Raw genomic sequence first — 14,804 nt, forward strand, 5'->3', positions numbered from 1 at the left:
GGCAAAATCCCAGGCTAGATGTTCATACGGAAGAACTAATGATTACCTCCAAAGTCCACATTTCCTTAATTATAGCATCACATGCAATAAAGTTAAATCTTTGTGAGCTGTCTGCTAGAAACTCTGAGTTTGAAAGGTTTATGCATTTATGGGGGAAGAGGATTTTTATCATTCAACACTGAATCATTGTGCAAGGGGAGGTCGCAGTCAAAATGGAATGATACAGATTGTACTTCAGTTTTCCTTTTTAAAATAACAAATTTTCCTGAGGAAAAAGTAAATAGAAGAGCAAATAATCTGTTGTTACATATTTCTACATCCTACACACTTATGAAACCCAAATAGAATTCACTCCATGGAGTGCACACTCAAACATAAAGCAGCTTGATTGCTAGTCCTGACAACTGTAGAAATTAACGACCATCCTCCACCAAGAACAGATAAAATTCAATGATGTTTCAAAGTGATGCCCTTTTTTAGGATCTAGATAAGATATAATAAATAATTTCAGCTAGTGCTTCTTGAGCTAGATGTGACAAGCTATAGTCTAAATGAAAGAAATACTCCTTTTTCTGTCATTATTTCTTCTGTGAAGGATAAAATAAATCTAGACCTTTTACAAGATACCCTATTAAGCTGGGCTCAATAGTTCTCCATAAACTGCGGAGGGTTGACCCGTGCAGCTGGGGTGGTGGGAGGATGCGAGTGACAAGGAGAGAGAAGAAATACATCCTACTGAGAACGATGGCAGTGTAGGAAATTAATCCAGTCTCTCCTTGTTAGTACCAAGTGACCCTGTCACTAACTGACCTATATTTTCTTTCCATGTTTGTGAAAGTAGTGGAGGAGAGAAATATTTGCCAGGAAAAGGACCTCTGGCTAAAGTTAACATTGGACAGCTTTGTTCATGAAGAATGGCATGGCCAGAGGCTGAAGAGTCTTGTTCCCTCTCTGAGCTTTACCACTAAATTTCCCCATAGTTTGGAAATGCCCAGGCCCTTCTGGATCTCCATTTTAACACTGGATATTTTGTAAAATATCTATTTTAGAAAATGGATAACACCTAAACTACCTCCCTCCAAGAAGTGCAGGTGTAATTAGCACAAAAAATATATATAATGCTATGTAAACAGTATTAGTCTACCTAAATGTCCACCACTCTATTGGTGTTTATGATTTGATCATGTATTTTTATTAATAATGTGGTAAGAAATACTAGGCAAAAAGCAAAGGAGCCACTAAACAGTTCCAGCTCTTTTTAGAATTGGTTTTTAAGAAGAAACATTCAGTAAGTTTTACCATCTGCCTCAGTTTACCTCTCTGGATCATTACCTCACAGTCAATCCTCTTTTCAGTCACAAAAAGCCATAGTCATACAAACCACTAATACTTAAAGGAGTTGCACACACCTAGTCATATACGCTTCAAGTGTACTTAATGATACACTTTCTGTTTTGGTCGATGGTAATCTGTCTAGAACTCTTCTCCATTCCAGCCCCTATCAAAAGGTCTTTGTCATACAGTCCCTGAAAGTTCTTCCTATATCTAACTTTCCCCTCTCCTTCCAATCTTTGCCCTCCTCTTCCCACAATGTGCTCTTTCAGGCTTCCTCACAGGTGTCCCCTGTCCTCCCTCAAAACACACAGAACTAACCAGCAACTTACACTCAAATGACAGGTTCAGACCAGCCTCCAGGATTAGCTTTGGCCTCACTGGTGCCAATGAAGGGTCTGTATGTTCAGTCCAGAAGAAGTAGATTTTCCTAAGGGGAAAGATGCGATTTAACATTCTTCACCTCTCTCCTTCACTATCACTGCTGGGGGAGAGGGAGACTCTTGAGAAACCCAAGGCACATGAAGCTGCTTGCCTGGGTAGCTGAGACCTGACCTTTCGAAGAAGCAACTCAAAGAACTGCTCTTAAAAGCTCAATTCAATTAATGCTCAGTAACTACCCCCAGTAAGGATCCCCATACGATCCTAAAAGTGAACTTGCTGTTCTTCTAGGTCAGTTTTCACTTGACAGAACCTGTCAAGGAGTCTAAGATTCTGGCTGATGCAAAGTTCACTCCCCCTCTCTCTTACCAAGAGAGGACTTGGAAGAGGAGTTGGGAGTTTCAGTTCATTGCACCAATGAAGGATACTTTTAAATGTGAGTGTGTGTTTCATAAAAATGTCTACTATTAAAGCCATTTTTACAGTGTCCCCCTAGGACCTAAAGCAGAAAAAAGGCACCCTACTATGACTTCACACAAGTGCCCTTGATGAATTGAGAGCCCCATAGGTTTACCAAGGGTGTGAGTATCTCAGGAGAGTTTAAATAATGTGATTCACCTTATCTGATTCTTTCCCATTTAATTAATAGAGGATATAATTTAAATTTCAAAATAAAACACAATTGAACTATTCTTATGCACAAATTTGTTGCTACATTATATACATCTGAGATCAGCTAATCTAAAACCTTTCTTTGGGCCTTGGCACATTTTTATAAAAACAAAAGAGAAGAAAAGAATATTTCTGTATCTTTCTCAGAGAATGGAAAGAGAGAGTTTATAACAGCCATTTTATAAGTACTACATGCCTCACAGATATGCAAATCTAGGTTCAGGGGTGAGGGGTTAATCATCCTGTTAATATCCTGTTATATGTTTATTTCTCTAACTGTATAATTTTAGCTCTCTCTTTTTTTTAATTATAAAAACTGAATCTTTGGGATAGATGACAAAATACCAGAATCTGCAAGTTGACAGTAAGTATCCCAGGTCTTCAGAGCTTGGGTTTAATGCAGAAGGAGAGAATGGATCTGAGAGAAAATCTGCCAACCCAGCTTGACTGTTAACTGTGCCACTGACCCTATATGAGACCCGGATGACATCACTTACCCCTGGGTGCATCTTACTTCATATGGAAAACGAAGGTGCCATAATAAGATCTCAGTGCCTGGGAGGGCTGTAAGGAAGAGTCATGGTGAATTTATTTACCACAGTCAAACCAGATTGTACAGCACAGTAACAAAGCAATCAATGAAGACATCAGTGTCTCAGGATTATTTTTTTTTTTTTTTTAAAGATTTATTTATTTATTTATACAAGCACTGGGTACAGTCAGAAGCGCAGGAGGGTGAGAGAACTCACCAGAGCCAGAGCAGGGAACAGAACAGGCAGAGTGACGAAATACACTGCTGAAGGGAGTAGCAGGCTCAGCAGGAGAGGTCTGCGCACCATGTGGGGCCCTCGCCTGTGGCTGGGGATCAAACCGGATCTGCAGAGGCTGCGGGCAGCTTCACAGCCAAGCACTCAACTGCTGCACCACCAGGCGAGGCCCTGTCTCAGGATTCTTAAGGCAATGAGCTAAAAAAGTATTACTAGCTTTCAAATGTAATGGCAGCCATACTTCAAGCTTGGGTACTCTTAACACGTAACCTGGACAGAAGGGTCTCATGAAAAGGTTGAATGGAGGCTCAGGAATTTGGGAACCTCATGTCTTTGGCCATCTCACCCTACACACACTGCATGAACTCAGAAAGGACCAATCTTTTCTATTCTCCATCTTCAAAATAATGAGTTAGATTCACTGCCACCAGATAATGAAGAATTTCTAACACAATGAGGGGCTGATTCCATTCTTCCATAAACATTGATAGAAATTGCCTCATTTTACTTTTTAGCCTGGTTTTTGGTGACCAGACACCCAATAGAAGGCCAGAATTATTTCTACTAAGTTGGGACTTTTTGGAATGAAAACACTCGCTTTCTTTTTCTCATTAGAATAAATACTACAAGAAAATTACATGGAAGTGTCTTTAGAAAGAGATAGTATTCTCTTTTCTCTCGTGAAAATGATTAGGTGCAGTTTCCTTTATGGTTTTATGAGGATACAAGCATGTATCATCTTTAACCATTAATATTTTATTAAATATGGGGTTATACTACATATACTTATGAAATTTGTTTTCAGAAATCCTTCCTGATCACCAAGTACTTAAGTATCTCATCTTTCTTAGCACTTATTAGAGTCTACACCATAACATGGGCATCTTTTTAATAAATTTTTGTCTAATTTTCTCTAATCAAATATTTCCTGTTCAGAACATCCTTATACAGGTAATATCTTTGTACACATAAATGACTATTGCAGAATAATTGACCCAATATGGGAGCTTGTAATCATATTTTAAGATGTGTTTGGGCTTATTAATTAATGAACATATCAGAATCCATCATTTAGTCAAATATGGCACAATACCCTGTCAGGTAAGGCAAACGAGGGGTACATGCAGAGTATATGAGAATATGTTATTATGTATGATAAAATCTTAATTATCCATTTGCCTCAAAATGATATCTTTTTAAAATGTCTGCCTCCTTTGTTTGCTATAAATATTCATTTAGATATATAAAATATACTAAGCAGCATTTTGTCTGCATCCCATCAAGCACATTCATTGAGGCATGAGGGCTATGTAAGCAGTGGAGCGGAAGACCATGCTATTACATGGATAAATGCTCTGAAATCACTGAAGCAAGACAAAAACAATCATGGGAACATGGATTTCAGAATATGCTGAAGCAACCATGTTTTTAGGGATGGGGGAAAGAGAAGGGACTGCTCATAGTGGGGAAAAACACAGATCTCGTGATAAAATCAAGTGCATTTAGTCTGCATCCGATCAATTGGCACTGTTATGCTATCTGCCCATTAGATATGTTAAATTCATCTAGAAGCCATGGTCAGTTACCAGATGTATATAATGGAATGTTTTATAGGATGATTTTCTTTTAATCACCCAAAGGTCTAATAGGGTGGTTGGCCTGCTTCCCTAATAAAATTTAAATAGCTTTGCCTCAGGTCAAAGTGAAGTCGCCCATCCTAAGAGTTCATCTGTGACATCCATAATAGCCATGCAGTCTCAGGAGACTATTAGAGATGATGCTCTGTCAGAAAATAACCTCGCTCCCCCGTCTCTCTCTCTCTCTCTCTCTCTCTCTCTCACACACACACACACACACTGACTGCAAGCAGCAATTTCCTAATCAAAACAAATCTCAGTCTGCAAACTGGGTTTTTGCCTTTTTAAGGCCAAGAGAACAGCACAACCTTCCTCTATGGTCTCCTGGCTAGGTACACCTCACACTCCCTTTCTCGTCCCCTTCAGGGGCCAGACCATAACCAGATGCTAACAGCCCAGGCATTCTCTGCAGACTCCATTCTTAACCCTTGACTGTGGCCTAGAATCTCTAGTGTGGTCCTAGGATTTCCCTCCCATTTCCTATCTCTTTTCTTCATTCCCCTTTTATTTTATTCTTTATTTAAGACTTTAATTTTTATTCATTTATCTTTCAGGCTCATTTTCCAATGCTGAGTCCAGATCCCAAGGTCAAGGTCCTTATCTGGGAGGAAATTAAACTAGCACAGCTGACCAGTTTTAAATAGGCCAATCACACGTGCCAGACAAGTGCAAAGTCACACAATTATTAATAAATGTGTCTAACCATATATGGCTAAGCCTGTCCTATTACTTTTACAAGTAAAATTCAAAAGACTTGCACAGGACTTGGCTACTCTGCCTTCATATGTTAGGCCTACTTTCTCTGGGTGGGCGCTTTACAATGCTCATAAGGTAAGATGACTTTGGCAGCTCTAGTTTTTCTCACTCAAGTCCAGCAGGACAGCCTCTCCCTGTTCCCGAGTTCTTGGGAACACATTTGATGGTAATTTACTGGCTTTTAATCTGTCTCATGACATTCACTGAAGCAATTGTGGCCAGAAAAATTTCAGGCACTGATGCCTCCCAAATTTGCCTGAAGCACAGGGATAGAGCATTGGAGAATTTCTTGGGAACTTCTATCTCTATTGCTGGAAGAAGAGATAATGAATGGGCGGTGAATGATATGATAACCAGATCAATTACTTCATATTTTGTGGACATTTAAATTAAGAAGCAGCTTAATCAAAAGCTTTTAAGACTCACAGAATCAGATACAGTTTTCCCCCACTCCCCAAAGTAGAGCATTCCTAGAAAATCTTTCATAAGCTGAAATGATATAAAGTGATGAAGCAATTCCATTGATTTATATGAAAAAATTGAGCATTCCCAGACCTAAAAAATGACCTACAAATCATACCAAATAACACAGGAAACCTAAAATAACACTGAAATATAGTAAAAGCAGAATTGATATGATAGATGCACAGCCTGTATGAGCTAGATCCTGGGTAAGGATCTTGATGGTGCCCCTCAGGCTGTTTGGGGTACACCTTCTAGGAATGCTGCTGCAAAACAAATGCTGAATGCTGGGCCTCCTGGTGTCACAAGGGGTTAAGCACAGCACTGTGAAGCTATCTGCAGCCACTGCAGCTCGAGTTCGAGTTCAATCCCAGACCAGCCAGGGAGTTACCCACATGGCGCAGCAGACCTCTCCTGTCTTGCCCGCTGTTCCCCTAGCAGTGTTTTTCAGTCTGTCTGCCTGTTCTGCTCCCCACTCTGTCTCTGGTGAATCCTCTCACCCCCTGCATCTCTGACCTGTACCCCAGCTCTTGTATGCATAAATAAATCTTCAAAAAAAACAATGCTGAATGCTATTCTTACGTTCCTTTTTTTGTTGTAAAAGCAAAAATATTCTCTGAATTTATTTTATTTAGTTTGTAAAGGTACTAAAGTAAGTCTTTCAGAAAAGGGTGAACTTTTGAAAAGTGGGCGACACATGTAGCAGGAAGCCTTATCAATTATCTCATTCCTGGCTTTTCAACATGGGCCAAATGTGTCTCATGGACTAGCGACAGTGGCAGCATGGGAACTGGTTAGGACTGCAGAAGATCAGTTCAAAACAAATGCTCCAAACTTAACTCTCAATTTACAGATATAGAAAGTGAGGTGAGACAAATGAATAGCTTTGCACAGTATCATGTACCAAGTGGTCAAACTGGCACAGGAAATAGAATCCAGGAATTCTCATTCCTGGCAGGGCTTACTTCAAATTAAACTATTTTCCATCACGAACTTTTCTTTCCATTATAATTGTTTTTCTTTTATTTCTTGTTTTTGTTTTGTTCTTTTAAAGATTTTATTTATTTATGCATACAAGAGCTGGGGTACAGGCCAGAGATGCGGGGGTGGGGGGTGTGTGTGAGAGGACTCACCAGAGACAGAGTGGGGAACAGAACAGGCAGACTGACCAAAGTACACTGCTGAGGGGAGCAGCGGGAGAGTCAGAAGAGGTCTGCTGCGCCACGTGGGTTGCTCCCTGGCTGGCCAGGGATCGAACTTGTGCTGCAGAGGCTGTGAATTGCTTCATAGTGCGGTGCTTAACCCCTTGCACCACCAGGGAGGCCCCTATAATTGTTTTTGTCATCAAAATATACAAACCAGAATATAAGGTTCTATAGTATAGTATGTCAGAAGTACGACTATCCAATCAAAGGGGCCTGGATTCAAATATCTGCCCTTGCATTTTCTTCTTCATAAATTTGGAAAGTTATCTGATGGTTGTAAAATGCAATTTCCTCCTCTAGATACATTATGGTATTATTACAGGAATTGAAAAAGACAAGGAATCTATGTATATTGTAGATGTTAACAATATAATTAGCATTTTGAGCACAAAGATATCAAAAATAATACTTTTGCCATCATATTCCATAAAATAACTTTTTGATCCAGTCATTCTTTGCATCCACCAGCAAAGATGAAAAAAAATGATTATCAAGGAGACTAAATTCTACCAGAGGAAATAAAGTAGCAACAAATTAGGCTGTGACAAATACAAAACCATCAGCATGAACAAAGTGCCACCAAAGGACAGAGAAAAAGCAATTAATTTTGCCTTAAAATGGAGAACAAATCTCCTCAGTTAAAAAAAAATTGGGTAGCCTAAGCCTGGTGGGGACCTGGATGTTTATCAAACTATCTGAATAATTTAGTTTTGAGGAATTAACATACATTTAGTGTTGACAGCTGAAGGCATTTAAAAGTGAATAAGGTAGCACCACCAACAGAATCATAAAATGCAGAGTCCAAAGTGACTTTATGAAGGAGGCTGTGGTGCTCACCCATTATCCCCGGCTCCCTTGCTCTTAGGTGTGGCCATGGAGCTCAGGGTGAGCCAAGAACCTGGCAGAAGGGATGTGTACCTGTTCCAGAACAAAGCATAGAGGAGCAGGTCCAAGCGCACGTATTCCAGCTGTTGCAGCGACGGCAGAATTTCTGTGACAGAGCGAAGCCGGGTCCCTTAGGATCCAAGTTAGTGATACCGGAATTGTCAGGCCTAGTCTCCCAGCCAGGAACAGATCCCAGGCTGCAGGGGCAGCATACATTCCCTTGGTTGTCCTTATCTCTGCAGCCTCCCTAAAACCAGGACCATTGTTAACAATATTGTCTGTGGTCCTGGGATGTTTGTTTTTCCCAGTGGAATTGGTTACATTCCCTTGGTTGTCCTTATCTCTGAAGCCTCCCTAAATTCTTCAGAGGTCCCCTCCTGCACTGTCCCTGAAACTGCCTAATAACCCTAGCTTGCCCTGTGTCTCATTAGATGTGCCTGGTGAGTGAAAAATGTCCTTTAGAAGTGGTATGCAGCTGGGATTTTGGTGGTTGCTTGTTAAACCCAGAACCCCTGACTCACCCAGAACCCCTGACTCACCCAGATGCTAGAGCTTGTGAAGGACTCATTTTAAAGTGGAGAAAAACGTGATATGGGAAGCGTGGGGCCTCAGAGTATGTGTATGGGGATGGTGGGAGGGGAGTAGGCTGTGGCTAAACCGACCGGGATGTTTTATTAAACACTGTTGCTTACTCAACAGTGTTCTCTAGAATTTAATCTTGAAATCCTACTACGGACACACACTTTCCTGTGGTCACTGAAACCCCAATATGTCATTGGGTCACGGTGCATGTCCGTGCTACGAACGCTTATGAATTGTCTTAAGCAAAACAAATCTGTTTGTCTTTACATGCTCTTCAAAGCCCCCTGACCATCTGAAATCAAATTTCTTAGGAATAATAGGCTATAAGGTTGAGGCCTAGATAATGGCCCTTTGACCTCTAGCAAATATTCACAGCCCAGTAGAAAACTCCTCCCAAATGAAATTTCTAATGGGAGACTGACAGGCTTCTAAGTGAAGCAGCGCCAACGTGCCACTATAATAACCTACTTCTTTTGATTGCATTTATTTTTAATGATTATTTTCCCTGCATGCCAATCCAACCTGTGCTGCCAGCCCAGAAAGGGGGAAGGGAGGAAGCAGAGGAAAACGTTGTCTTGGACTGCACTGCCACCTAGAGGCAGCACAGAAGAATTGACGCACTTCCCCTCAGAACAGAGGCAGCTGTTGAGTTTAAAAAGGAACTTTGATGGGGCTGGGTAAAAACAAAGTGTATTGTGAAGAAATCAAGACCCTGGGTGTATTCAGGGAAAATGTACTTGTTGACCTTAAATAAGGAGGTTCTTTAAGGAATGGTTCTGAGGGGCTTTTGGGAAATAATTTCTCTCTAGGGCTCTTTTCATCTTTACAGTTAGATTTGATTTGCAGCTTGAACTGAATTAACAGACCATCAATTGGAAATGGATTGTTACAAAAGTCTGAATAGGTCCATATGGTCGGAACTACAATTCAATTGCAAAACTAAAATTTATTCAAACGTTATGCAGGCTCAACTCATAGGGGCTAGAGAGAAAGACAAGCCAATGACAGCCTGGGTGCTCAAGCTCTGCAAAGGACATTTACCCAGATAATAGGTATATTCCAAATTGTCATTCTTCTGAAGACAAATCAAAAGTCTGCTGTTGTCAAGGTCTTTGACTTTCTCCTCAAGCAATGTTAGCTATACACAAAAGCAAGTCATTTTAAATAAATATGAAGAACTTGTATTTCATAAGGAGGTTATTTCCAAATGATTGCTACAACAGACAAGTTCAGGGAAGAGGTACTTTAGGTAGTCTTTTGGAAAGATAATGATGTCAACAACATTATGAAATATACTTGCAATAAGAGATGAGCTAAAAATCTAAGACAACTCAAGAGCTTGGGGATTTTCAGCTGTAACCGACACCAGTTAATAATGAGTTCCAGGGCAAATTGAGGTTAATTAGGCAGCTTTAGGGATGTGAGGTCAGAAAGTCCAGGAGGACTAAACAAAAACAGAAAAATTTGAGAGACTAAGACCTTGGACAAGGGAGGTAAACTCTAAGATTAGAGAGGGGACTGGGAGAAAGAGCCAATCACTAAGTAGGATGACGAGATTTTAATATAGAGGAAAAAAGAGTTTAAATATCCCCTAGACAGGGGCCCATAAAGTCTATTGCCCCCTCCTTGGCAATGCTGCCTTGGAGTCTTTGCTTTTGTTCTTTCTCCTCTAAACAAAATTTTCTTACTTCCTTGAATAAAGTTAGCATCTCTCTGCTCACTTATCTGAAAAGTCTGCAATTTCCATTTTATGGCTTCATGAAATAAGAACCTGTGGTGGTTTAAGAGCTAAATTAACAGCACACACAGGCTTCAATAAGGAGCACTAAAACTGGCCAAGAACACTGCCCACATAGTGTACCAGTCACTGTCTGATTTCTTCACCTGGGTGCGCATAATTGAAAGACCACTGAGGTTCACAGAACAACAATAATGGGATCTATTTAACAAACAAGAGTTGCTGAGGCCACAAATGGCCAATTATCTCACCCAAAGCAGTATCCAGTGTTCTGAAGTCCTAAACAATAGGCTCCCAAGATGCCATCTCCCCTCCACAGAGGGCCTGGAGCAAGTGGTAGCCAGAAAACAGGCCGGGTTCCAACTCATGAAGACAGCAGAAGACACAACAGGAGACACTCACCAGAGCTGCCGAGATGCCCCAGCACAGCACCAGACAAGCGATACTCAAAACATCAGCTGCAGCACCCGAACAACACAACAAATGGCCACACTCACGCAGCTCAGCGAGGAGCCCGGCTGGGGGCCTTCACCTTCCCTTCCAGGCTGTAACAGCTGCAAAGCAAAGTGTCCGAACTTTTCTTCTCTGAGGTTGGCTGTTGGAAGCCTCTCCATGTCTTTCAGAGACCCACAACAGCCTCTGAAAGATCAGCATGGTGGGGGCAGAAATAGCTGACCCCGGAATGCTGAATCCTGGAAAACGCTGAATCACTGAAATTGCTAGATCCTGGGGCTGCTTTTATTTCCTATCAGTCCCTTTTATTTCCTATCAGATTCTCCGCCCCCACCTATTCTTTTTCCGTATTTTGCCTGGGGCTATTCCTCCTCACCTGTGCCACCCTCTAAGGGGCACCACCTGCAACAGCCTTTGGCTTCAGTCCCCTAGTTACACAACCTCCTTGTGACACTTTAAAACAGTAGCAGTGGGCTTTTCTGAAATTAAGGAGTGCACATACTTCGGGAACACACTCAGGGTGCTACAGACCACATGGCTACTTTCATTTCTAACAGTTCCCTGGGATTAAAAAATAACTAAATAAGTGATTTGGAAAGGTCCACAGTGCAAACTCCCAAAAAGGAAAAGATATATATTTTACTCAGTTAAGATCTATAAGTAAATTAACAGTTGTACTCATTTTCAAAGGCTGTAACTTAGCACAGTTAAAATTAACATTTCCATTTGTGAGTACTTACCAATGGCCCCAGCATTATCTTAGTGTGTTACTCTTTTTGTCCTCAAACAGCACAATGTGGTGGGTATGATCATATTCCCATTTTACAGCTAAGGAAAGTGAGGCCCAAAGAGGTTAAGCAAACTTAAAGGCAGTCTGGATCCAAACCCAGGTAGTCTGTCTCCAGAGTCTGTACTCTTAAATATGCTATTGAACAATCTCACTAACGGGCATTTTCTACAGAACAACTCAAGAAACCAAACTGTTCTTTCCATGAATTTGTTCAAGATGGTGCTTCCCTCCACTTAATGAGAGTTATTGCCTCCCGAGGCCCATGCTGCTGCTCCTCTAAAGGCTCCCTCTACTGCGCGGAAGCCCATTCAGGTCATATCACCAAGCGATAACAGGGGCCATAAACCCTACCAGTGTTCTGGAACATGATATCTTTTTCTCCTGGATCCTTCTCTGGCCAGAGCTGAGCCAAACCATTCTTCAGTCACCCCATGATGAACTTCCTCTTCCCACCCAGTTCATGTGCACCTTCCTGTCCCAGGCCTTGGGCAAAGGTGACTTTTCTGAGATCGATTAGTATACTATGTCTGAGGTCTATGTTCAATAATTATTTGTATAGGATCAATGGAAGCATTTCCGAAGCTTAATCAAGCCAGAGGCATTTTCAATATTGATGGCATTTCTGGCAGCATTTCTAAACTCTTCCAAGATCCCTGGTGGCTGAAGATAGAAAGTGGTCGATTCTACAGCTTTCATTGTTCTCCCCAAATGCCCTCTGGGAGAACTAGAACACTGAAAAGCCTCAATAATAAGGGTTTTACTGGTTCAAAAAAAATCAGCCAAGGGAAATAAGACTCATCTGCAAATGCCATTAAACTAAATGCCGCTTTTTGTACCTTATAGATCCTTTCTGGTGAGGGTGAAAGGGAGGTCATTTAATTGAAACTCCCAGAAGCGGCCACTGTTCAAGCAACACATTCAGTTGGTTTAATTATTAAGTCTCATGCTATCTGGCTATAATAAAACCTAAATTATCCATGAGGTTGGGGAAAAGGAGAATAGAGGGATATGAAATCCCCAAGCACACCTCTAATATTAATCACATGGGGCCATAGCTTCTGCTTCTTTAATTCAGAAATATTGAATGAATGAATGAACAAAAGAATCAACAATTAAACCAAAGGAAAAACAAGCTAATGAAGGAACCAAGATCTCCTGGACTATCCAAAGGTAAAATATCATCAAAGGCAGCCCCACAACAGAAAACCACTTAGAACATTCCCTCCTTATTCCTGGTCAGTGTCTACAACCAGGAGGTGTAAACTGTCTGGTGGCATGACTGGCCTGGCCAGGAGTTGGCAAGCTCCAGCAAGCTGAGCTCTATAGAATAGAATGTGTGATGGCATCATGTTGAAGAGAGAGCACCAGAGATGGAAGCCAGAGGAAAATGGCTGAAATGACTGTCAGGACAGTGAAGGATGGTGGTGGGTATTGGGTTTGAGTTATGGGATTTTCTTCTATTCCTTCTTCTCCTTCAACTACCTGATCCAATCACCATTTAGTAAATGGAGATCCTGTACTTACGAAGACTCCATTCACAAATCTCCTTTCACAAATCAGGCCCTCATTTTTCTTTCAATAATTTCCTTCTTTTTAAGTCAATACTAAACAACATCCTGTCCTACACAATAACCCAACTTTGTGTCCATCAAGATACCAAGAATGTCCAAGCAAATACACTACAATGCCCCATCCCGTGGAATGTGGTAAATGTGGGGAATTCTGTTCCCCATAGATGGCAGCACTGAGGGTCCAAAATAAGACCAAGGTAATTAGTGGTGCTTCAAAACTTTTCCTTTTAATCGAGGATGATCACAGTACCAGGTCCTATTCTAAGCCCTTTAGATATATAACTCATTTAGTCCTCATTACCATCTCAGGAGAAAAGTACTGTTATTATCCCTATTTTACCAGTGAAAGATATTTTGGTTCATTCCCTTGTTCAGTTCACAAAGCCTATGAGGCTAGATTTAAACATAGGCAGATTGGATGCAGAGCTCGGACACATGCCAAGAAAAACATGATGCATCTTGTTATACTGTCCATGACTATTGTGTCTTTATGAGCATGTCTGTCAAAACTCTGCAAATCCTATTTGCAGTTACTTCTTTGCTCATCTATTCAAGCCCATGTATAGCAGAAGGTAAGTTACAACAGTCACTAGAGCGAAAGGCTTGGGGTATCTTCTAAACAAGTATAGTCAACCCCCAACTTAACAATGGCTCAACTTATGATTTGGGGACTTAATGATGGTGCAAAAGCAATTCCCATTCAGTAGAAACTGTTTTTCAAAGTTTGCATATTGATCTGTTCCCAGGCTAGTGATATGCAGTACAATGCTCTCTTGGGATTTTGGGCAGAGGCAACTAGCTGGAGGTCCCAGTCAGTGACATGATCATGGGATTAAACAAGTGACACTGCACAGTGTGTTGTGTTGGCTCGGCCACAGCGTGAAGTGGATTAGGTGTATTTAATGCATTTTTAACTTATGATATTATTGGGAAATAACCTCATCATCATAAGGAAGCTCTCTGTAAGGGTAATAAGGATGCTGATCAATTACATGGGCACTGCACAGTGAGAATAGAAAACCACAATCTAGTTTGGGATTGAGAAGGGAAACTTCATGGAGGAACTGATATGTAAGCCAAAAGAGAAGGATGAACAGGGGTTAGATTGACAGTGGGGGCAGAGGGTGTGGGGAGAGCAGTGACAGAGAAAGACTAAACATGAGAGGTCGTGAGAATAGAAAGAACATGTACTGAAATTCTCTGCAGAAACCTCACTGGCTGGGGCCTCCCTGATGGCACAGGGGGCTAAGACACAACCTATGAAACTATTTGCAGCCACTACAGCAGGGGTTTGATCCCCAGCCAGGGAGCTACCCACATGGCACAGCAAACCTCTCCTGACTCACCCGCTGCTCCCCTCAGCAGTGTATTTCAGTCAGTCTGCCTGTTCTGTTCCCACTCTGTCTCTGGTGAATCCTCTCACCCCCCACACCTCTGGCCTGTACCCCAGTTTGTGTATGCATAAATAAATAAATCTTTAAAAAAAAAAAAAGAGGGCCTCCCTGGTGGAGCAGGCTGCTGAGCACAGCGCTGTGAAGCTGTCCCCAGCCTCTGTAGTGCCGGTTTGATCCCC

This window comes from Talpa occidentalis, unplaced genomic scaffold, assembly GCF_014898055.3.
Source record: "Talpa occidentalis isolate TD23 unplaced genomic scaffold, MPIMG_talOcc4v2.1 talOcc4.7, whole genome shotgun sequence".
NCBI lineage: Eukaryota > Metazoa > Chordata > Mammalia > Eulipotyphla > Talpidae > Talpa > Talpa occidentalis.